Source organism: Lithobates pipiens, unplaced genomic scaffold (assembly GCF_037356315.1).
Source record: "Lithobates pipiens isolate NorthernLeopardFrog02 unplaced genomic scaffold, aLitPip1_a1.2 Scaffold_18, whole genome shotgun sequence".
In the NCBI taxonomy this organism is placed as follows: domain Eukaryota; kingdom Metazoa; phylum Chordata; class Amphibia; order Anura; family Ranidae; genus Lithobates; species Lithobates pipiens.
In genome coordinates this window covers 232,143,036-232,166,724 of record NW_027507758.1, presented here as the reverse complement: position 1 = coordinate 232,166,724, position 23,689 = coordinate 232,143,036, and the positions used below count along the sequence as shown (strand labels likewise).

The window sequence follows — 23,689 nt, the reverse complement described above, 5'->3', positions numbered from 1 at the left end:
GAGGCGCCCCTGCCAGAAGAACACTGTGATTCTTGCCGTTGGTAATCGCATACTAGAAAATCAACATGCAGGTTGTACAAGGTAATCGATTGATTGACTTGGGTACAATCAGCCTGCCTATACATTGATTGAATCCCCACTGAGCCAGCCGAGATATGAACCATCTATGGCCAGCTTAGTTACCCACTATTTTGTTAATATAAGATCAAACTACTCAATGAGGTCTCATCTGCTCAAAAGAAGCAAAGACAGGCTCACCTTTGTATACTTTAAGCCTATTTACAGATATTCCCCAGTGTCAGGAAGAATCTCAGAGGAACCTGTTAAGCTTTCTTCACAGAACAGCCTTTAACAGAAAGTATACTATGCAATCAGAACTAATTCACAGACATAATCAAATCCTGATCAGTTTAGCGGGCAAAAATTGTGAGGTCCAAGTGCTTCAAAACTATACTTGGGAAGAAGGAGAAGTAGGGGAAAGAAGGGGAAAGAAGGGGAAAGATGGTGAAATATCAAAGATGTATAGGAGTGTTTGAACTGTAGGGTAGAGCAAAGGAATACCCGTAAGGAACTGCCCAAGGTAATGCTAGTTTCCAAAAGAATTGTGTCTTATGCCGTACACACGACCGGACTTAGGTCCGACAGACTTTCGACGGAGTTCTGACAGAGTTTCGACCAGACTTTTCAACATCAAAAGTCAGACGGAATGATTCCGGCAGACCATTCGATCCTGTGGGGGCTGCAGCGGACTTTTGATTTGCAAAAGTCTGACAGACTTTAGAAATGGAACATGTTTCAAATTTTTCCGACAGAACTCCGCTGGACCCAGTTCCTATTGAGAAATCCGCTCGTGTGTGTGCTAGTCCGACGGACAAAAACCAACGCGAGGGCAGCTATTGGCTACTGGCTATGAACTTCCTTATTCTAGTCCAGTCGTACGTCATCACGTTTGAATCCGTCGGACTTTGGTGTGATTGTGTGTGGCCAAGTCCGTTCATTCGGAAAGTCCGTCAGAACTCTGTCGAAAGTCTGTCAGACCTAAGCCTGGTCGTGTGTACGCGGCATTAGATGCAGGTGGAAGTCATAGGCACACTGTCCAGAACTGTTGCTGGCAGCCTTTGGAGGTATGAGAGGGCTGACAGCTGCTGTGGTTTGACGATGCACAAAGCGGTAATAACTTTTAGAGCGAACAGGGACAAATGTCAGAAATGTAGATTGCTTACACACTGGACATGTGTCCCTGTGGATATACTGCCCTAAACATTAGTCCAGCCGCAGATGTCAGCCGCTCAAACTTTTAAAAGGCAGGCAGTCTGGAAGTGTGCCTGTGCCTTCCACCTACACACCAGAGTCCCATGTACTGGGGCTAAAACGACAAGTGTGCACAAGGCCTTAAATTAGAACATATCAGAAGCTAATGCAACTTGTAAAAGCTGTATCTTTTTCTGTGAAAATGCCCTTGATTTAAACTGAGCTGTGTTCTTTATCAGCATAACAGGTATAGAAATGGCCATGTCAGCCTCACCTGTATGGAAATGCTTCAAGGGTTCCCCCTACGAGCAGAGGTCACGCTGTGTTCTATTGAGATCCTTTGCACGGCACTCTGCAAAACGGATATACACATCCCAACTCAGATGAGGCTCATGAAGCCTCTTAAGAGTTTGTTTATATCCACCCTGATGCTAAGGAATGGGTGAGGGCAATGACACATAATGAGGATTACTATAAAATCTGAAAAAAAAAATAATAATAACAACAACACACAAACACACACCTTGCACCGTATATATGTCCAAAACCTTTAATTTTGGACAAATGCTAAGTGTTCAAATAAAACCCCTGGAAGTGTTGTGGGCCGTTTCCCGTTGAGAAGATTCCCTTTAAACCCTTTGCTGCCAGGCCCTGCGCTCCACTCAGGTGGCCAGACCATTTTTGAAAAATTTTTGCTTTGCTTTTTTACATTTTTCACTTATAGCTTTCAGAATCTGTGAGAGACCCCCAAAAACATATTTTCTGAAAGCATATGACTTCTAGAATAAAAAGAAAGTGCTACAAATTTTTTTTTAGACCTGACTGTATTTGCGCAAATGTTTATTAACCAATATATTCACAAAAAATACACTAAAACCCTTATTAGCAGATAAAAACACACCTAATTTTACAAAATTCCTCCTAAATCCCTACTAAATATAAAAGCTTAATTTGTATGGAATTAATAAAATAACAAAATGTTAACATTTTTACAAAATTGTGAAAATCAAACGTATGCAAAAATGTAAATGTACAAATTTCTCAAAAAATCTGAAGGTTTTTATTTTTCCCTTAGCTTTCAGTTTGTGAAAGACCCCCAAAAAACATATTTTTCGGAAAGCATGTGACCTCTAGACTAAAAAGGAGGCACTACTGATTTTTTAGACCAACAGTATTTGTGCAAATGTTTATTAAACCAATATATTTTGCAAAAAATACACTAAAAGCATTATTAGCAGATAAAAACACAGCTAATTTAAAAACAAACCTGCTAAATCCCTACTAAATATAAAAGCTGAACCTGTATGGAGGTAATAAATAACAAATATTTATAATTTTAAATTGCGCCTTTTTGCAAAATGGTGAAGATCAAACATACCCAAAAACTTCTTTAAAAAATCTGGAGGTTTTCAATTTTCACTTACAGCTTTCAGAATTTGAAAAGACCCCTCAAACTAGACATTTTCTAAAAGCACATGACCAGTAGAAGAAAAAAAAATTTCTACAGATTTTTTGGGCCATGCAATAATTGCGCAAATCATCATATTGCTATTTTCACAAAAAATACACTAAAATCATTAATATTGCAGATAAATACAACGTAACTTACAAAACTCCTGCTAAATTAGTACTAAAGCCTTGTTCACATGTGGCATACTAAAGTGTATGCCCATGGGGGACCATGTTTACCCGCACAAGGATGCACAGGTTTTCCGTGCATCCCCATACAGGCAGTTCCATTTATGGAATGCAACGGCTGCACAGGCATAGCTGCTGTTCCCAATCTGACATCCGTGTGAGTATGGGTACATGACCTGAACGCATGCAGTGTGAGCTCAGGGACATGCATGCGGAGCTACATGGATGTAAAATTGGGAGCAACGGCACTGTTTGTGCAGGTACTACATCCCAAATGACATCAATGGGACTGCCTGCACAGAGATATATGGAACACCCATGCATCCCTGTAAAGGTATGCTGTGTATGCCCTGTGTGAGCAAGGCCTTAGGCCCCTTTCACACAAGCACACCGATCAGATCTGCCTGTCCATTTTTCACGTGGGTCCAATCAGACCACCCATTGTTCTCTATGGAGAGACTGATGTAAATGGACATGTGTCTGTTTACACTCGCCTGCATCCAATCCAGTCTGCTAAAAAGAGATGGATGGGGATTCCACTCCCCATCCATCTAGCAGATTGGATTGGATGGTATCCGATGGAACTGAACAGGCAGTCTGTTTCCATCTGACCATCCTATAGAGAATAACGAGCTGTGTCTGTATCCGCTCTGCATCAGTGGAGCGGACACGGACCTGTCATCCGCCTGCTCAGCAGACAGTTCCCCCGATGAGCAGGCAGGTCTGCTTGACAGAGACCGCTCCATGTGAAAGGGTTCTTACCAGGAGGGGCCGGTTCATTAGGGGCGCTGGATTTATAAATTTGTATGAGTTTTATTTCAAGCCACACGATTAGAGCCTGAGGCTCTAATTGGCTTGAAAAGGGTTGGGCTCGGGGCACAGAGCATTGCACCCTGAAACCACCCACTTGTGACAATAGCAAATTAATGTTCGATATCATCTCCTGCCCAATCAGGATGGATCGGGTTGGCTGGGAGGAGACGGTAAGGTAGGGCACCATCACTGTGGAGGGGCGAGTGCGGGGGGGGGGGGGGCTTTGGGGAACCGTCAGAGTGTAAGGGTAATTAGTGCTGGAGTCTGAACAATTATGATATAAGCTCATGGTCATTGAAGTGACCATACGCTTATAGGAGAGGAAGAAAGGAGGTCTGTACACCGTACTGACTTGGCCACATGCAGGCACTGCTGTAGGTCCATACGGACTTGGCAGTGAAAGGGTTAATCCTACTTTATACCCATTGTAAAATTTCCACATTTTGTCATGTTACATTTCATGATACAAGTGTGGCGTACCTTTGTGTTCAGGTCCCTGGGTCAATACTTTTTAGAACCACCTTTTGCTGCAATTACAGCTGCAAATCTTTTTTGGATATGTCTCTACCAGCTTTGCACTTCTAGAGAGTGAAATGTTTGTCCATTCTTCTGTGCAAAATAACTCCAGCTTTGTCAGATTGGATGGAGAGCATCAGAACAGCAATTTTCAAGTCTTGCCACAGATTCTCAATTGGATTTAGGTCTGAACTTTGACTGGGCTATTCTAACAAACGAATATGCTTTGAGCTAAACCATTCCATTGTGGCTCTGGCTGTATGTTTAGGGTTGCTGCCTTGCTTGAAGGTGAACCTCCACCCCAGCCTCAAGTCTTTTGCAGACTCAAACAGGTTTTCTTCTAAGATTGCTCTGTATTTGGCTCCATCCAGCTTCCCTTCAACTCTGACCAGCATCTCTGTCCCTGCTGAAGAAAAGCATCCCCACAACATGATGCTGCCACCACTATCTTTGATGGTGGGGATGGTGTGTTCATGGTGATTTGCAGTGTTGGTTTTCCGCCACACATAGCAAATTAAGTTAAGTTAAATTTCTCATCTGTCCCATCTGACCAAAGCACCTTTTTGCACATGTTTGCTGTGTCCCCCACATTGCTTCTCGCAAACTGGACTTCTTATGGCCTTCTTCAACAATGACTTTCTTCTGGTCACTCTTCCATAAAAGGTCAAATTTGTGGAGTGCACAACTAATAGTTGTCCTGTGAACAGATTCTCCCACCTGAGCTGTGGATCCCCACAGCTCCTCCAGAGTTACCATGGGCCTATTAGCTGCTTCTCTGAGTAATGCTCTCCTTGCCCAGCCTGTCATTTTAGGTGGACAACCATGTTTGGTATGTTTGCAGTTGTGCCATACTCTTTCCATTTTTGGATGATGGATTGAACAGTGCTCTGTGAGATTTCCAAATCATGGGATTTTTTTTTAAGCTAACCTACTTTAAACTTCTCCACAACTTTATCACCGACTTGTCTGGTGTGTTCCTTGTCCTTCATGATGCGGTTTGTTAACCAAGGTTTTCTAACAAATCTCTGAGGGCTTCACAGAACAGCTGTGTTTATACTGAGATTAAATTACACACCAGGTAGGCTATTTACTAATTAAGTGACTTATGAAGGCAACTGGTTCCACTAGATTTTACTTAGGAGTATCAGAGTAAAGGGGGATGAATTCAAATGCACGCCAAACTTTTTATTTTATAAATTTATTTGTAAAAAATGTTGAAAACCATTTATCATTTTCCTTCCACTTCACAATTATGTTGTGTTGGTCTATCACATAAAATCCCAATAAAATACATTTATCTTTTGGTTATAACATGATCAAATTTGAAAAATTTCAAGGAATATGAATTAAATAATGAATTTAAAAGGTGCAGTATTATGGCAAAAAAAAAAGGAAATCAACAAAGGAGCAAGTGTGTTGATTGATTTACCCTCTCCTTATGTTCCAGTAAAATTTTGGATTTCTATTCACTTTCTGTCTTAGTGACAATGGGCACCAGAACATACACAAATTTGAGTACACCCCTCACATTTTTGGAAAATATTTTATTATATCTTTTCATGTGACAACACTAAAGAAATTACACTTTACTACAAAGTAGTGAGTGTACAGCTTGTATAACAATGTAAATGTGCTGTCCCCTCAAAATAACTCAACACACAGCCATTAAAAACAAAAGTGAGTATACCCCCAAGTGAAAATTTCCAAATTGGGCCCAATTAGCCATTTTCCCTCCCTGATGTCACATGACTCGTTAGTGTTACAAGGTCTCAGGTGTGGTAAATTTGGTGTTATTGCTCTCACGCTCTCATACTGGTCATTGGAAGTTGAACATGACACATCATGGCAAAGTACTCTCTGAAGATCTGAAAAAAAAAAATATTGGTCTACAGAAAGATGGCATAGGCCCGGGGTGCCCAACCAGTGGCCCGGGTGCCACATGTGGCCTGCGGAGCCTTCTGATGTGGCCCTCGACCTCCTGCTCTCTGATGGCGGGTTGGCAAGCCCAGATTGTGGGTTGCTGACCCGCCATCCCAGAGCATCAGTATTGTTAATGAAGCCGGCAGTAGAGAAAGCAAGTGGCTACAGAGCTGCATAAACCGATGCTTCCTGTATAGCACCGCCTCCTGTTACAGGCGGAGTGATACCAAATGCACTCTGCCTGGGACATCAACAGCCGGCAATACCTGAATGGAAGACTGTTATTAAAGGTAAGTTTATTACTAAAATCACAGTGTATATATGGGCATATCTCTTCTGCAGTGGTCACTGGGCTGCTTTCAAACTGATCCGCAGGTGCAGCGCAGAACACCTGTGGGTTACCTGCACTGAGCTATAGACTGCTGTTATTACCTGCAGGTGTGGTGAGCTTTCAGAAAGTGCATCACATCTGCAGGATATAATAGAAGTCTAAGGCAAAGTGCAGCTAAACCACAGAAAAGCCAAAGGTGTACTGCACTGCACTTGCAGTACAGGTAAACCACAGAACGTCAGTGTGAAAGCAGCACCTTTGGCATGATCGGTCCGACCCAATCGGGCCCTCCATTCACCTCTATTGAGCCACAGATGTAAACGGACTTGTGGCCGTATACACCCACCTACCTCCAATCCGGTCCACTAAAAAAGAAAAAAAAAAAAAAAAACAGAAGAGGGGGATCCGTCCCATTCCATCATGGCAGATCAGATCAGACGGACCAAAGAGTAGAGCGAGCCATGTCCATGTCTGCTCTGCATGTGCAGGGTGGACATGGACCTGTCATCTGCTCGCTCCACTTATTGTGGCCCGTGGCTGGTTACTAAGTCGCTTAAGTGGCCCTCGCTCTTTAAAAGGTTGGGCACCCCTGGCCTCGGCTATAAGAGGATTGCCAAGACCCTGAAACTGAGCTGCAACATGGTGACCAAGAACATACAGCGGTTTAACAGGACAGGTTCCACTCAGAACAGGCCTTGCTATGGTCAACCAAAGAAGTTGAGTGCATGTGCTCAGCGTCATACCCAAAAGTGCCTTTGGGAAATAGACACATGAGTGCTGCAGAGGTTGAAGGGGTGGAGGGGGGGTGTCAGCCTGTCAGTGCTTAGACCATACACCATCACAATGCATCAAATTGGTCTGCATGGCTGTCGTCCCAGAAGGAAGCCTCTTCTAAAGATGATGCACAAGAAAGCCTGCAAAGTTTGCTGAAGACAAGCAGACTAAGGATATGGATTACTGAACCATGTCCTGTGGTCTGATGAGACCAAGATGAACTTATTTGGCTCAGATGGTGTCAAGTGTGTGTGGTAGCAATCAAGTGAGGAGTACAAAGACCGGTTTGTCTTGCCTACAGTCAAGCATGATGGTGGGAGCGTCATGGTTTGGGGCTACAGGAGTGCTGCCAGCACTCGGGAGCTACAGTATATTGAGGAACCATGAATGCCAACATGTACTGTGACATATTGAAACAGAGCATGATGTCCTCCATTTAGAGACTGGGCCGCAGGGCAGTATGCCAACATAACAACCCCAAATATACCTCCAAGAAGACCACTGCCTTGCTAAAGAAGTTGAGGGTAAAGGTGACGGACTGGCCAACCATCTCTTCAGACCAAACCCTATTGAGCATCTGTGGGGCATCCTCAAACGGAAGGTGAAGGAGTGCAAGGTCTTTAACATCCACCACCTCTGTGAAGTCATCATGAAGGAGTGGAAGGGGACTCCAGTGGAAACCTGTGAAGCTCTGGTAAACTCCATGCCCAAGAGGGTTAAGGTAGTGCTGGAAAATAATAGTGGCCACCCAAAATATTGACACTTCGGGCCCAATTTGGACATTTTCATTTAGAAGTGTACTATGTTGAGTTATTTTTGAGGGGACAGCAAATTTACACCATTATACAAGCTGTAGACTCACTACTTTACATTGTAGCAAAGTGTCATTTCTTTAGTGTTGTCACATGAAAAGATAGAATAAAATATTTACAAAAATGTGAGGGGTGTACTCACTTTTGTGAGATACTGTATAGTAAAAACAAAAAATAAAAAAATAAAAGAGTGAATCTAAGTGGGGAGGTCTGACAGCAATAAAACTTGACCAGGGTCGCTTCCATACTCTGTCAAAAGCAGGATGCCGTTTTTAAATAAGTAGCCAAAACTTTTTCTAGTTTAAGGCTGGAGCCATGATATAAATTGTATGAAAACCCCAACAATGATCTTATCTGGTTTATTCCCTTTTGGTCTCATACACACATTAATGAAAACATTTTGTTATTATCAGTTTGATAAGTACATACATTTAGAGCTGACCTGTGTCTTCTACACACTTTCTATGTTCTCTCAAAGAGCCTGATAAGCCCTCTTCTTAGCTTGAAACTACAGATTAATTAGCCCTAATGTTGTAGAATAGACAAGGAAGTGCATCTGAGTAGTTCAGCAGAAAACAACTGGGCGGCCTGACAACTGTCCGCCCACAGAAATTGCATTGCTGGGACATCAAACTGTCTGTACAGGGATAAGCATGAGCAAATGTGCATGTATTGCAGATATGTACTGACATACACTGTATCAAGAATGGACTCAGAGGGCTAAAGTAATTGAGCCCAAACAGCATGGACATGTGGCCGCCCCCCATACAACTGTCTAATGTTAAAAAAAAAAAAGTCATGGTCAGGTTAAGAAAAACGCTTTGACTGTCAGGTGAGAAAATCTGGGTCATGCGACATTGGAGAATATTGGGTGACCGCAGTGGAATGTTCCAGAGGGTCACATGACCATTGGAAACATTCTGGAAGGAGGGCTTATCTAAAAAAAGTTGCCCCCCCACGGCAAATACCTCCCAGTTGGTCAGAGTCAGCAACAAGCTCCCCAACAACCCCCTCCCCTGAATGGATTTAAGTTATTTAAATTTTACACCAATAAACGTGCCGCCGCCAATTATACACCAAGTTACGTCGCTGAGTGTCTTTATTTATTAGAATGCAAAATTTGGGTATTCAGGGAGGAAGAGGTGCAGCCTACATTTCCATGACTTCACAAACCACTCACCGTGTGTATTCACAGCATGTATGGACAGTTACATTTTCCGTAATATCCACTGACCAACTGCTTTTAAAGTTATAACCTTGAATCTCAATTTACAGTATATCTCTTATTTTCTAATGTTCCTTCATTAGGTTTTCTAAAATGTGCTTACATTTTTTTGAGTGTTAGATAAAGTTCTATTTCTTTGCAAAACTTACCTTTCTGACTGAAACCCTTCCCTTGAAAGGGATCACCGTGTCTTGCTTGTTTGAGATCGCGATGACATCATAATTACTTCTGCAAATATTAAACAATTTAGCTGGGCAGTTACACTCAGACAAATAACAAAAAACATTTTAATGATATTATTAGGCTCTATTGAATGCACATACATTAATGCCAGCCCGCATACTGTTACCAGGTCACGTGAATGGCACAAGATTACACAGTTTGGCACACTGATGCTCTTGCAAAAAAACTGATTCTGCTGAACCTTGGTCATCAAAATGGTCTATGTTGCCCAAAACCACATATAGCTATTGTACACACAAAATAGCTGAAGTTAAACCCCTGAAACAATGTACTGTGGGCGGAGTTATCCCAAGGGGAGAGGGGTGGGAGCATGTGATAGGCAAGTGATCAACAAAAGGGTTAACACATTTACTGCCATGACTGCCAGTGCAGGGGGGGGGCGGGGGGGGGTGTCAACACTTTCACTACCATGATCACCAATACAAGGGGAAGGAATTGGGATTACATTTTACTGCCATTACCACCAATACAGGGGGGGTGGGAAAGTTACTTGCACTGCCATGACAGTGTGTGTGTGTGTGTGTGTGTGTGTGTGTTACATTTCCCTGCCACAGACTGTCAATGCAAGGGTGGGTTGGGTTAAATTTCACTGCCACTAATGCAGGGGAGTTATCTATCACTGCCACTGACTACCAATAGTACTGAGACCAATGCTTGGTGTCAATGAGGACATGCCAAACGTGGCAGGGGGAGGGGTACTTAAAGCCAAACTTCCCCTTTTTGGGTTTAACAGTACAGCATAAAGCTCATTGAAATCCATATCCAACTGATATTTCAGACCCAGGGGACCCCTAATATTATCATTTTTAAAGGTTTTGAGGAGGGTGATTTTTTTAACAATGCTTAACAAGCAGCCTTGATTTTTTTTTTATCATTGATCTGCCTTTAAAATGTTAAGGCCTTGCGCACACTGGACGTTTTTAACGTGGCTGTAAGGCCCCTTTCATAGGGTACTGCATTCTGATCAATAGGGATTGGCTGACAGATCCCCTGCTGATCGGAGCAGATGGAGTGGATGACAGGTCCGTGTCCGCTCAGTTTATATAGAGTGATCACAGACAGAGGCTGTTCTGTTCTATGGGTGGCCAGGTGTAAAGGGACACTCAACTACCTCTGATCTGATTACACGGAGGAGAACGGATCGCCTTCTGTTTGTTTTTCTAGCAGTCGGCGGGTGTAAATGGACATCATTTAGAGCAGCGCTTTGGCAGAAAAAATGCTGGACGCGTGTAAATACATGTAAATGCATTTAAACGCACAGTAACGCAGGCCACTTTAGTGCTTGAGAATTCATTAATTAATACTTTGGTCAATGAAGAGAATTCATGCCTAAACCCTTGTTGCGCCTAAAGCGCGTTACACTAGTTTACAAGCGTTAGGTGTTTTTTCTGCCAAAACTCTGCTGCCCGTTCTGTACAATGGAACCGTTCTGAGAGGAGCGACTCGAGTCGCTCCGACTCAGAAAAAAGGTTCCTGTACTACTTCTGGGCGACCTCGGGGCGACTTGCATTGACTTCTATACAGAAGTCATCTGCAAGTTGCCGCTGAGGTTGCGGCGAGGCAAGTCGGTGTCGCCTCGCATCGCCTGCAGTGTGAACCGGCCCTTACTGTGAAGCTTCTCCTAATTATTGCACGTATTTTCCTGGTTTCTTATCGTTCGTTATAGCCTTCATGTTAAAACAACAGGTTCTAATAAGATTAGAAGCTGTTTCTACATGTAAATGCCGTGGCGGTAAGCTTTCCTCTTAAATAAATAGAGACTTTTTGTCACTCTTGTTCAGAGTCTGTACTACTACATAGTCCCTTCAGCGAGATTAAATGAGTAGTGGTCAGTGGAAGAGCAAATCCTGTATTACATATGTGTGCGGGAATGTGTGTTCTATCAACACTGCATTGTACTTCTATGGTTGCCAACTGATTTGGAGAAACAATCTGCCTTATTTTATTGTGTCTACAGCGAGTTGTGCAAATACCAAAGTGTCCTGTACCATCGGAATGTAGACTACTATTCCCAGATCTGCATGCTGTGTGCCCTTCTGCTTGAAGCCGTCTTGATAGCAGCCATTCATTAATGTTCTTGTCTAAATGCAGAGCTTACCCCAGTACAATGGACTGTATTTGGTTTACCACAGTGAATCGAGACTACGGAGGCCATTGAGCTCTACAGTTTCACAATAAATCAGGCATCTGGATGCTGGAATATAAAGGATCACGGAAAGGGCAAGGGATCGCCGCCACACCAGCACCATTGTCATCAGAGCCAGCCCAGCCATTAACAGTGTCCCTGATCACCGCCATACCAGTGCGTTGTTGCCTCTGCCTGCTGCCTGTACTGTTAATTGACCACGATTCTCCCTGCCACCTGAACTGACCCATCTGCACATTCCAATGATACCAAGTCTCAGCTATCCACTGTGGACAACTGCACTACTGAAACCACAGAATTTATTTTTTGTTCTTCCTTTTTCAAGCCTCCTGTACCTCCTGGCCTGTGAACATTCCCCTGCCAGTATGCTGCGCTTGATTGGCTTATAAGAAAGGGGACTGCTATTGGTGACGCTACACAAAGCTATATTCCCTGACCACCACAGGAGACCATTACAGCACATTGGTTTTGATGCGATTGTTGACTTTTGTGATACACAAAATGCAATGTTCAGTACATATTCAGTGCAAACATTAACTTTCTTTTGTGTTTTAAAATAACAAACATGTCATACTTACATGCTCTGTGCAATGGTTTTGCACACATTGGCCCTAATCCTCCTCTTCTCCCTTGATGGCGCTCCTGGCTCTTACCCCCTGATGAGTGCCCCCATAGCAAGGGGCTTGCTATAGGGGCAATTGTGCATGCCCGCTCCCGAGAGCTGCTCTGTTTGTCCATTAAATACAAAGAACAGGTCTTGGTGCAGCTCCCGCTCACTGGTTCCGATTGACAGCCAATGGCTCCTGCTGCTGTATCTGAGCGAGAGACCCTCGGGTCTTGTGCATATTTAGGGAGGAGTGCAATAGAATGCAGAAAAGTAAAAAAAAAACTTTTGCCTTTAGAAAAAAAAGAGTCTCACATGTGGTATTCCCATACTCAGAAGAACTAGCAGATAGTGTTTTGGGGTGCAAATCACATGGGCATACAAAAGTATGCCCATGTGATATGTAAAAAGTTATAAAACTGACAACTTTGTGTAATGAAAAAAATAATCATTTTGTTTCACGTGGCAAAAAGACTTCAAAAGACTTACCATGCCTCTTAAATACCTTGGAGTTCTTTTTTCTTAAATGTGGTAATTTAGTGAATGCTTCTACTATCCTGGCTCTCCAGGGCCTCCAAAAACGTGAAATGTAGTCAGGAAACCAGATGCGGAATTTCCGCCCCTAGAAAGCCTTACAGTTCTGCATGGATTTTGGGCCCCTCTATGCGGTTAGGTTGTGAAAAAGTCTCACATATGTAGTAACTCCATACTTGGGAGGATTAGCAGAATGTGTTTTTGGTTGTAAATCGAAGTATGCTTGTGCTATGTGTTAGAAATATCTTAACTGACAACTGTAAAAAAAAATGTATTTTCATTTTGCAAAAACCTGCAGCAAAAAACAAATCTCAAAAGATTCATTATGCCTCTTAGAAAGTACCTGGAGTTGTTTTCTTTCCAAAATATGGTAATTTTATGGGGGTTTCCACCATCCCGGCGCTCCAGGGCCCCTCTAACTGTGGAGGGAATTTACAAAAACTGGAGCACACAGAATCTGGAGCACCTGTGATTAGCACTTAGCAGCCAATCAGCTTCCACGTTCCAAATTGTTCAATTAGCCATCATGTACACTGCTGCTGGTAAACGGCGTTTAGGAGCAGTTGGGCGTTTTTTTCAGCTGCCCCTGAACTCTCCTCTGTTATCTTATCAGTACAAGTACACCGGGTCGTTTATAGTCGTTTCTAGGCAGTTAAGTTTAGATACATTTTTTGGAAGCAAAAAAATAAATAAATATATATATATATATATATATATATATATATATATATATATATAATTTATTTTATTTTTTTATATTATAATGTGTTCAGGATGGATGTTCAGAAGCATTTGGAATGCCAAATGCCTGTAACAGCTTTCAAGCATGGTAACTCGCATTTACAGCGAGTAAAAAAATAAATAAAAAAAGCAGCCAAACTTTATCACAATATTGCTCAGCGCTGAGATAAGAAGGAGACATTGGGGGTCATTTACTATAGCGATGCGGCACCAATTACCTAAAATTAGCGCTAAAACTGTATTCACTATAGTGCTGCTAAAAAAAAATACTCCTCTAAATCGAATTTACTATAGCTCCCTGAAAACAAATAGCGCCCAAACCCTTACTCTGCTAAAACCTGGAGTAGTGCACATGGAAATAATGTTTAGAGCATGATATAATTGCCTAAATGGTACTGAAATATGCGGTGTGTTTTTTAAAGATAATCTGCTTTTAATCTGTGTGAAAAATGATTTCTACGGTGAAATATCTTTAAAAGTCTGAGAAGAGATAAATTACCTGTCTCTGTACAATTAGGTACCAGCACAACTGAGCATGCTCAGACCTGCAAACTACTCATTTTAACTGCCATGGCTTTTTTTCCAGGGCGCTATAGTAAATACCAAAATTAGCGCTGGGCTAAAATGCCTTTTTGAGAGTGAAAATCAGCGCTATATAGTCTAATGCAAGTTTCAGCCATTAATTCTAATGGTACAATTTGCAACTTCCCCAAATATATACTTTTAGTGCCGGTTCACACAGCGACTTGGGATCTGACTTGTCAGACCTCAAGTTGCCCCAAGTCGCTGGTCATAAGAAATTCCATTGAAGTGAATGAGAGCCTTCTTAATGTACACTACTGAAGTTGCTCTGAATTCAGAAAAGGTTCCTGTACTACTTCAAGGCGACTTCTAGGCAACTTGTACCCATTGATTTCAATGGAAGTTGCCTCCAAGTCGGATCTCCATCTATATTGAAGCTGAAAATTCATTAAAAAAAAAAATAAAAAAATTGGAAAAATAAATAAATATTTTACTCACCTCTAAATGCCTGTTGCTAGGGGGTCCCTCGTAGTCTGTCTTCTTCCTTGCCCGGGCTGGTGACATCACTTCCCCTCGTGCCGCACAGTCATCTGGGACCTGTCACGTGTCCCAGATGACTGTGCGGCGTATCACGGTGCCACTCGCGCATGCGCAGTGGATGCCCGGCTGTGAAGCCACGGCTGGGTGCCCACAGTAAGAATGCCGGCGTTGCGAGCGGAGAACGAGGGGGGGGGGGGCTTCGTTCCCCCGCATTGCTGGACCCTGGGACAGGTAAGTGTCCGATTATTAAAAGTCAGCAGCTGCAGTATTTGTACCTGCTGACTTTTAATTTTTTTAGGGGGGCACCCGACTTTAAGTCCCATTGTAAGTTGTGCAAAGTCTCGCTGAAGTTGCCTCCAAATCACCTTGCAAAGTTGCGCTGTAAGTTGGGTTGCCCCTGTGTAAACCGAGCCTTAATGTTGAGATGAAATATATCTTTCTTAGAAATACATTTTTCTTGTAACAATGTTGCTTCTACTTCATCTATTTTGTTTTTAAGAATGCTAGAATGTGGAATGTTTTGATAAAATAAAATTTTCACTTTCACTTGTTAGGCTTCATTCCCACGAGGCAGATCCACAGCCTCAGAGTCCGTTGATCTCTGCTGAGCCGGTGGATGACAGGTCCCTTTCTGCTCACTGAATGGGGAGGGGTTTGTCGAGCGCTGCTGGTTTCTATAGAGCGATCGAATGAAAAATGGACAGCATGCCCGTTTTCATCCGATAGCGACGGATCCGGACGTAGGGCCATCCGCCTGCTTTTTGCGGATCGGACCAGGTCAGACGTCAGCAGACATGTCACCACTGACATCCGTCGCTCCATAGACCAGCATAGAGCGCCCGTTTAGGTCCGCCGTCAAAACAGATAGGCGGACCTGAATGGTCGGACAGTGTAAAAGGGGCCTTACTCTCATAAAAATCTTTACCCAAACTCACACAGGTGTCTTTACAAACCACAAACAATACCATTGCTGATGCACATTTAAAATGGGTCACAATTTTGTGTGTTTTTTATTATTTCCAAATAATCATAATTTGAGCCCAAAAAATTTGATATGTTTACCAACATCAGAAATCAAAATATAATTCCCAAAAATCAGAGGGTAACATTCTACTCACCCACCAAGAACCACCAAAAAATCAAGAATAACTCTTGAGTAATGTAATTCCACCACCTATACATCCAAAGAAGTGCAGTATGTGTGCATTTATGTATAGGAGGTTTCCACATGTAGCAGCTCTGTGGCTTAGAGGTTAGAACTTCTGCTTAGCATCTCTGAGGGCCTGGGTTTGAATCTCAAGCATACCACATAATGTAAAGACGTTATCTCATCTCCCTATGTTGTTAAACATAACTCCTGACTCCTATGACTATGTCTAAATGTAGTTATGTGTAGGAGGGTTCCACCGCCATTGTAAATCTTTCCAGATACACTATCTACCCAAAAGTATTGGGACACCTGCCTTTACACACATGAACTTTAATGGCAGCCTAGTCTTATTCCGTAAGGGGTAAAATTGGATTTGGCAAACCCTTTGCAGCTATAACAGCTTCTGGGAAGGCTGTCCACAAGGTTTAGTCCATCTATGGGAATGTTTGACTATTCTTCCAGAAGTGCATTTGTGAGTACAGGCACTGATGTTCGATGAGAAGGCCTGGCTCAGTCTCTGCTCTAATTCAGCAAAAAAGGTGTTCTATCGGGTTGAGGTCAGGACTCTGTGCAGACCAGTCAAGTTCCTCCACCCCAAACTCCCTCATCCATGTATTTATGGACCTTGCTTTGTGCAATGGTGTGTAGTCATGTAGGAACAGGAAGGGACCATCCCCAAACTGTTCCCACAAAGTTGGGAGGATGAAATTGTCCAAAATGTCTTGGTATGCTGATGCCTTAAGAGTTTCCTTCACTGGAACCAAGAGGCCAAGCCCAACCCCTGACAGACAACCCCACATCATAACCCCCCCTCTATCAAATGATTTGGACCAGTGCACAAAGCAAGGTCCATAAAGACATGGATGAGTGAGTTTGGGGTGGAGGAACTTGACTGCCCTGTAGTTGGAGATTTGATTCACTTAGACCCCATACACACTATTAGATTTTCAGCTTCAGATTTACCACAAACATGTAGTGCAAGGGCCCGCCTGATTGCATACAAATTGAGACTCTTAAGGTTTAACCTCATATTATATGGTTTTGGTAAATCTGAAAACAAAAATCTGTGGAAAAATCTAACAGTGTGTATGGGGCTATAGCCAAGGGCTAACACAGTTGCAAATAGTATTATGTGTTCCTGCTCATCAGGTACAATCACTTTAGACATACACAAAGAGACAGAAGAAGACATTCTTAATAAAGGAATTGTCAAAAACCGGCTATTGTCTTTTGTCACATTTCACTGCTTTTTTTGGTGAATGAGTAGGGGCACAATGTACCTGATACCCACTCACCTAGTGGGGGGGTGAGGGTCGGGACATAGGGTCCCCCTTGTTAGCCCCCTGCCTACAAACCCCCACAACCACCGGGCAAGTGTTATGGGGAAGAAGCCCTCGTCCCCATCAACATGGGGACAAGGTGCTTTGGGGGGACCCCAAAGAACCCTCCCCATGTTGAGGGCAAGAGGCCTGGTATGATTCGTGGGGGGGGGTGCTCGCCCATCCCCCCTTTCCTGGCCTGCTATGGCTGCTTGCTCAGATAAGGGTCTGGTATGGATTTTGGGGGGGGGGGGACATCACACCATTTTTTTTTTTTTTTAATTGCCGTGGAGTTCCCCTTAGTGTCCATACCAGACTCAAAGGGCAGTTTTTTCGGGAGCAGTGATTTTTTTTTTAATGCTTAAAGTGAAACAATAAAAATTAAATATTCCTTTAAATATCGTGCCTGGGGGGTGTCTATCGTATGCCTGTAAAGTGGCGCATTTGTCCCATGTTTAGAACAGTACCGCAGCAAAATGACATTTCTAAAATAAAAATTTGTCATTTAAAACTGATTGCGGCTGTAACGAATTGTCAGGTCTTGGCCATATAGAAATTAAGGGGAACCCTGCGCCAATTTTTTTTTTTAAATGGCGTAGGGACCCCCCCTCAAGGGTCTGGTATGGATTTTAAGCGGAACCCTGCACCAAAATGTAAAAAAAAAAATCCCCCCCCCCCAAAATCCATACTAGGCCATTATCCGAGCACGCAACCTGGCAAGCCGCAGGAAAAGAGGGGGGATGAGAGCGCCCCCCCCCTGAACCGTACTAGGCCACATGCCCTAAACATAGGGAAGGTGCTTTGGGGTCTGACCCCAAAGCAGCTTGTCCCCATGTTGATGGGGACAAGTGCCTCATCCCCACAACCTTTGCCCGATGATTGTGTGGGGGGTATGCGGGCGGGGGGCTTATCGGAATCTGGAAGCCCCCCTTTAACAAGTGGACCACCACATCCTGGGCCCCTGATGTGAATTGTACTCCTACCATTTCACAAAAAAAAAAGTGTCAAAAATGGTAAAAAATTAAAAAACCACGACAAGAGACAGCTTGGGACAAGTATTTTATTAAAAAATAAAAATAAAGAAAAATGTCCGCCCGGCGGACCGAAAAAGAACACACGGGTCGCAGCAGTTCCGCTTCCATGGGAGGCTCCCGCCAAGTGACGCTTCTTCTTGGTGACAGCTGTTTTATAGCTGAGGGCGGGGGCCACCCGTTGATATAAGCGGGTGACCCCACCACCTCTGAAGCCACGGGAAAGCCCCCGTGGCACCAGAGGGGGGTGGGGTCATCCGTTAACGGTGTGTCATTTTGTTACGGTACTGTTCTAAACATGAGAACAATTTGCCACTTTACAGGCATACTATAGGCACCCCCCAGGCATGATATTGAAAAGGAATATTTCATTTATTTAAAAAAAATAAACAAACACAAACACACACTTTTTATGGCAATAACTTGCATGTAAGCCTTTAAAATGAGCAATTTTGATTTTTCATGTTCGTGTCCCATAGACTTTAATGGTGTTCATGTATTCGTCCGAGTTTTTGGCCTGTTCACATGTTCTGGTGCAAACCAAACCGGGGGTGTTCGGCACATCCTTCGAGATAATATTATACACGGTCACTGTACTAATGACACTGACTGGGAAGGGGTTAACATCGGGTAATCACTGGGTTAAATGTGTGCCTAACAAGTGTTCTTTGGTGTAATGTGTGCTGCTTTTTACTAAAAGATTAGTTTCTCATCCCTGAGAAGATCATTCCCTCTGTACAGAGCCCTGTGTTGATTGTCAACACAGGGCTATGGGCTGTGGTTAGACACAGCTGATCAGCAGGTCTCGGCCATGAATCATTGGCCAGGACCTGCTGACAAACCTCATTGACCATTTTAATACTGGACACTTTCACCCCCAGGCCAATTTTCAGCGGTCACATTTTGAATGACAATTGCACAGTTATGCAACACTGTACCCAAATTAAATTGTTATTTTTTTTTTTTACACATATAAAGTCTTTTTTGATGGTTAATCACCATTAGGTTTTTCATTTTTTTGCTAAATAAAAACGAAAAAAAAAAAAAAAAGACTGAAATTTTTGAAAAAAAAGTTATTTCTAGTTTCTGTTATAAAACTTTTGCAAATAAATAATCTCTTTATAAATTTAGGGTAAAAAGTATTCTGCTACATTGAGGCCCCTTTCACAGTTGTGTGACTTGGGATTGCAAAGTCGTACCATGATTTTCAATGAGTACCATTCATATCTGTGCGACTTCAAAATAGTCCCTGAGATACTTTGGCCCGACTTTGGGGCGACTTGAGGTCCCTAGACCTCAACATTACACAGGCATTTGCTTTAAGTGGCCTCAAAAATCGCACGACTTTGATAGTTTGAAAGGGGCCTTAGACTGTAGGAAAGTTAAATTCCATAAACTATATGGTATATATCTGCAAATCATCAATACTTATGTACTGATGACCCATCTCATTTCTTGAGGCCAAAAAATGACAGAACACTACAAATATCCCCCAAATAACCCCTTTTTGGAATGTAGGCAGGCCAGAAGCATGGATTTTTTTTTTTTATTTACATTTTTTGGCACAAATTTTTGGAAAACGAAGAAGTTTAAAAAATAAATAAAATATTTTCAAAATTTTTGAATATCACGGCTAAATGCACAGTGATTGGCCCTGTCTGTATCATGTGACCACTGTGACACAGAGATCAACACTATGAATGGAAGCCATTGTGTACAACTACCATGTGAATGGCTTCGATTGGTCACAGCAATCACATTGTACTGGCAGCGGCCTGGTACACTGATCTGTTATCTGCTGTGTTCGGTGAGCTGCAGCACGGCCCATGGCATGCCATCTTGGGAGGACGCCATATGACGACCACGCAGGATAACAGCACTCCCACTCGGTTGTCATATTACTATAGGCCGGACAGGAAGCTGTTAAAGTACCATTCAGCTCCGGTTTGTAAATATTATACACAGATCACAATGGCAGTGTTGATTGCCACTTAAACTACCTGCCGACTGATCACAGTAAATATATACTGCGAGAGGGTGGCAGGTAAAGGCACAATCATGAATATGTGTATGTGTGTACGTGATGGCCATCTCTCTGACGACCTATGCTGTGATTAGACACAGCATGAATTTGGGCTGCATCTTTCAGCCGATTGTCTGTGTCCAATCACATGTAGTGAATTTCACTGGTATAAGAAACTATTTTACTGAATAAAAACGGACTCATTCAGTGTGTATGGTTGTGATTGGCCCAGTCTGTACCATATAACATCTAGCAATACAATTGTACACAATGCTTTGCATGAATAAAAGCTATTCATTGTTTACAATTGTCATGTGATCTGCTGCAATTGGTCACAGCAATCACATGGTAACGGCAGCGTGCTGGTACACTGATCAGTCATTGGCTGCGTCTGGTGGACACAGCTGTAAAAAGATCACGGCCCATTCCAGGATGACATCATAGGACGTCCACCAGGAACAACGAATGGCCCGCCCATTCTGAAAATAGACTGGGCAGGAAGTGGTTAAAAACTTCAAAGTTTGCCAAAAGCTCTGCAAATGCTTTATCAAAACTTGCTGTTCACACTGCTCTTATACAAGCTGAAGCCCGTGTGAAACAGTTCTACCTCATGAACCCCTCCTATGATTGGTTCTAGTTCTTGTTTTACCTCAAGTCTATACCTCCCATGATTGGTTTTAGTTGTACCTCACGTCTATACCTCCCATGATTGGTTTTAGTTGTACCTCACGTCTATACCTCCCATGATTGGTTTTAGTTGTACCTCACGTCTATACCTCCCATGATTGGTTTTAGTTGTACCTCCCTTTTCCCTATTATTATTATTATTATTATAATACAGGATTTATATAGCGCCAACAGTTTGCGCAGTGCTTTACAAAATGGAGGGATGCAGTATATTTACAATACAATTCAGTACATGAGGAACCAAAGGGCCCTGGTTCAAGCTTACAATGTAAAAGTTAAATTTTTACCTCACATCCCCTCCCATGAAAAGCTTCAGTGACTTCTCACACCCATGCTACCTTTCCATGCCATATTCTGTATAGACATAGTATTCCTCCAGCCGCGTAACTGTTTACAGTGAGTGGAAATCAATGCTCTCGTGTCTAGCCTACAAGTTGCTGCTATTGAACAGGGAAGAGATCTGGCTGCGCTCAGCACTCCCCGCCGATGTCCCTCCAGGCCATGCTGCTTACACTCGGCGTGTTCCACAGATAGCCCCCCTCAAGTGTGTATGTGTGTAGCCCCCTTCCAGCTCCTTCAAGAGTGTATGTGTGCATATATATATATGTGTGTGTGTGTGTGTGTGTATAGCCCCCTCCCAGGTGCCCCAAGTGTATACAGTATATATATATATATATATATATATATATATATATATCTCCCCCTCAAGTGTATACACAGTATATGTATGTATATCTCCCTCTCAGCTCCTCCAAGTGTGTGTGTGTATATATATCCCCCCTCAAGTGTATATACAGTATGTATATCCCCATCCCAGCTCCTTCAAGTGTGTATACAGTATATATATACACACACACAACCCCCTCCCAGCTCCTCCAAGTGTATGTATATATAAATACATACATACACCCCTCCAAGTGTATATATTTCCATCCCCCTCCCTGCCCCTTCAAGTGTATATATATCCCTTTCCCAGCTCCTCCACAGAAGAATAGACGAGTCCAGACAGACAGAGCGCACTGTCTCCCCATTGCCCTAGGACTGGCACTGCCCGCACATCACCCATGCAATCCCTGTTTGCCCTCTCCTCTAGATTTAGGGAGTGATGAAATCCCAGGCACACAATAACAAGGCAGCTCCCATCAGTCCTGAGCAATCCTCCAGATGAAAGCAACAGTGTGGCGCCCCAGCCCCTCTCCTCCATGTTGTCCTCCCAGCTCCCTATTCCATGCCATTGTAGGGCTCCCTAAGCCTGACATTTTCCCCGGTAACCATGGAGATTGTGAGAAGGAGAACACGATGTTGGCTGTCACAAAGGCGGCCTCCCTTGTAGGATCGGATGGCATAGAGAGGTAGGAGGATGAGGATGATGGCAGGGGGCACACCAGGGATGGACTCATAACACATGGAAAGTAATATGACCTCCCCCTGGATAGAAAGGCGATCCCGATCGGCCTGTCAGTGCTCAACACATGGACAGCATCAGTCTAAGCACCCTCATCCATCCATCCATCCCAGATCATATGAGACCTACCTCGTGCTTCCCACAGCTTGCCGTGCGCTTGTAGGTAGGCAGAGGGAAGGAAGGACTTGGTACAACTACTTTCCAATGCTGTGTGCTGGAGAAGGAAAGAAAGCCAGGCCCCGCCCATGGGGTGTGGTCAGAGACATAGACAAGAATGGTCCTGATCTCACGTCTCCTCCTCCTGTCACTTCCTTTACGTGAACAACCAGTGTTCTCTACTATGTGACTTCCCCCCCCAGACCCTTCGATTCATTCATCGTGTTTAATGGTGGCCATACACACTTCGATTCTATGATCCGATCCAAGTATAAATCAATCAGAACAATCGAGTCAGGAAACAATCAAGCAGCCATAACTTCCCCACTGATCATTTTACACTGACTTTAGACCAGATTTGATCAAACCCAGTGGAAATGTGGATTGTTTTCCATTGATCGATGGCACAGATATGCTTTGTTTGTGAATTTGTCTGTGTTTTCATCGGTTATATACAGAGATCACATGGTAAAAACGGAGAGGAGTTGGATCATTTATGTTTGTATCTTCTAACTATTGATCGAAATCCCTGTGTCAAATCGATCCGATTAGTTGTCAGATATAGATCGAGTATTCCTGATCAGAAAACAAATTCATCTTTTTATGAGAACTTATATGGCCACTTTCACATCCATTTGTTTTTTTTTGTAAAAAAAAAAACAAATGGAAGAAAAATGCATCCCTTTAGTTCACGCCATAGAAGCGCAGACTGGATGCGTTTCAGATGCTTTTCTGCATGTGCTTTTTTGGTGCATTCCGATGCATTTTCCCTTTTTTTTTTCTTTACCTTAAAATTGTACTAAAGTCTTGTTTAAAAAAAAATAATAATAACAAACATGTTATGCCCTGTACACGCGGTCAGACATTCCGACGACAAAAAAACGTCTGATTTTTTCCGACAGATTTTGTCCCAAACTTGTCTACCATACACACGGTCGCAAAGTTGTCGTAAAATCTGATCGTTCAGAACGAGGTGATGTAGACCATGTACAACAGGACTATAAACGAGAAAGAGGGGAAAATACTGCGCTAATATAAAAAACAAAATCTAATCTAAATACCTAAATACCTAAAAGCAGCGATTAGTCTGGTGTGATACACACCCATAAAACATATAAAACAAAATTTCCTGACAGACTCCATGGCAGCAACGTGTGGGTTAAGTCCCGCCTCCACTACCCTATAGGACACTACTCCCATAAATCTTTGCTCCCTGCCCATGGCCGTGTTCTTTTTTTGTCCTCCTCCGTAGGACCAGACGTATGGTCTTTCTACCTGAAGATTGCTCCCACACGGTTCCGTCGTTGG

General features: G+C 43.0%; 1 protein-coding gene across 2 annotated transcripts in view; it reads right to left on the bottom strand.

The window, feature by feature from the left end:
• The window catches only part of AGPAT4 (1-acylglycerol-3-phosphate O-acyltransferase 4), a 113,878-nt gene extending 91,398 nt beyond the window's left edge, over positions 1-22,480 (bottom strand). For both annotated transcript variants that reach the window (XM_077486659.1, XM_077486660.1), the window contains exons 1-2: positions 22,355-22,480; positions 9,430-9,508 (exon numbers count right to left, since the gene is read on the bottom strand). The gene's annotated coding sequence lies outside the window, so the exon portion shown is untranslated. The remainder of the gene's footprint in view (positions 1-9,429; positions 9,509-22,354) is intronic.
• Between the last annotated feature and the right edge of the window lie 1,209 nt (positions 22,481-23,689).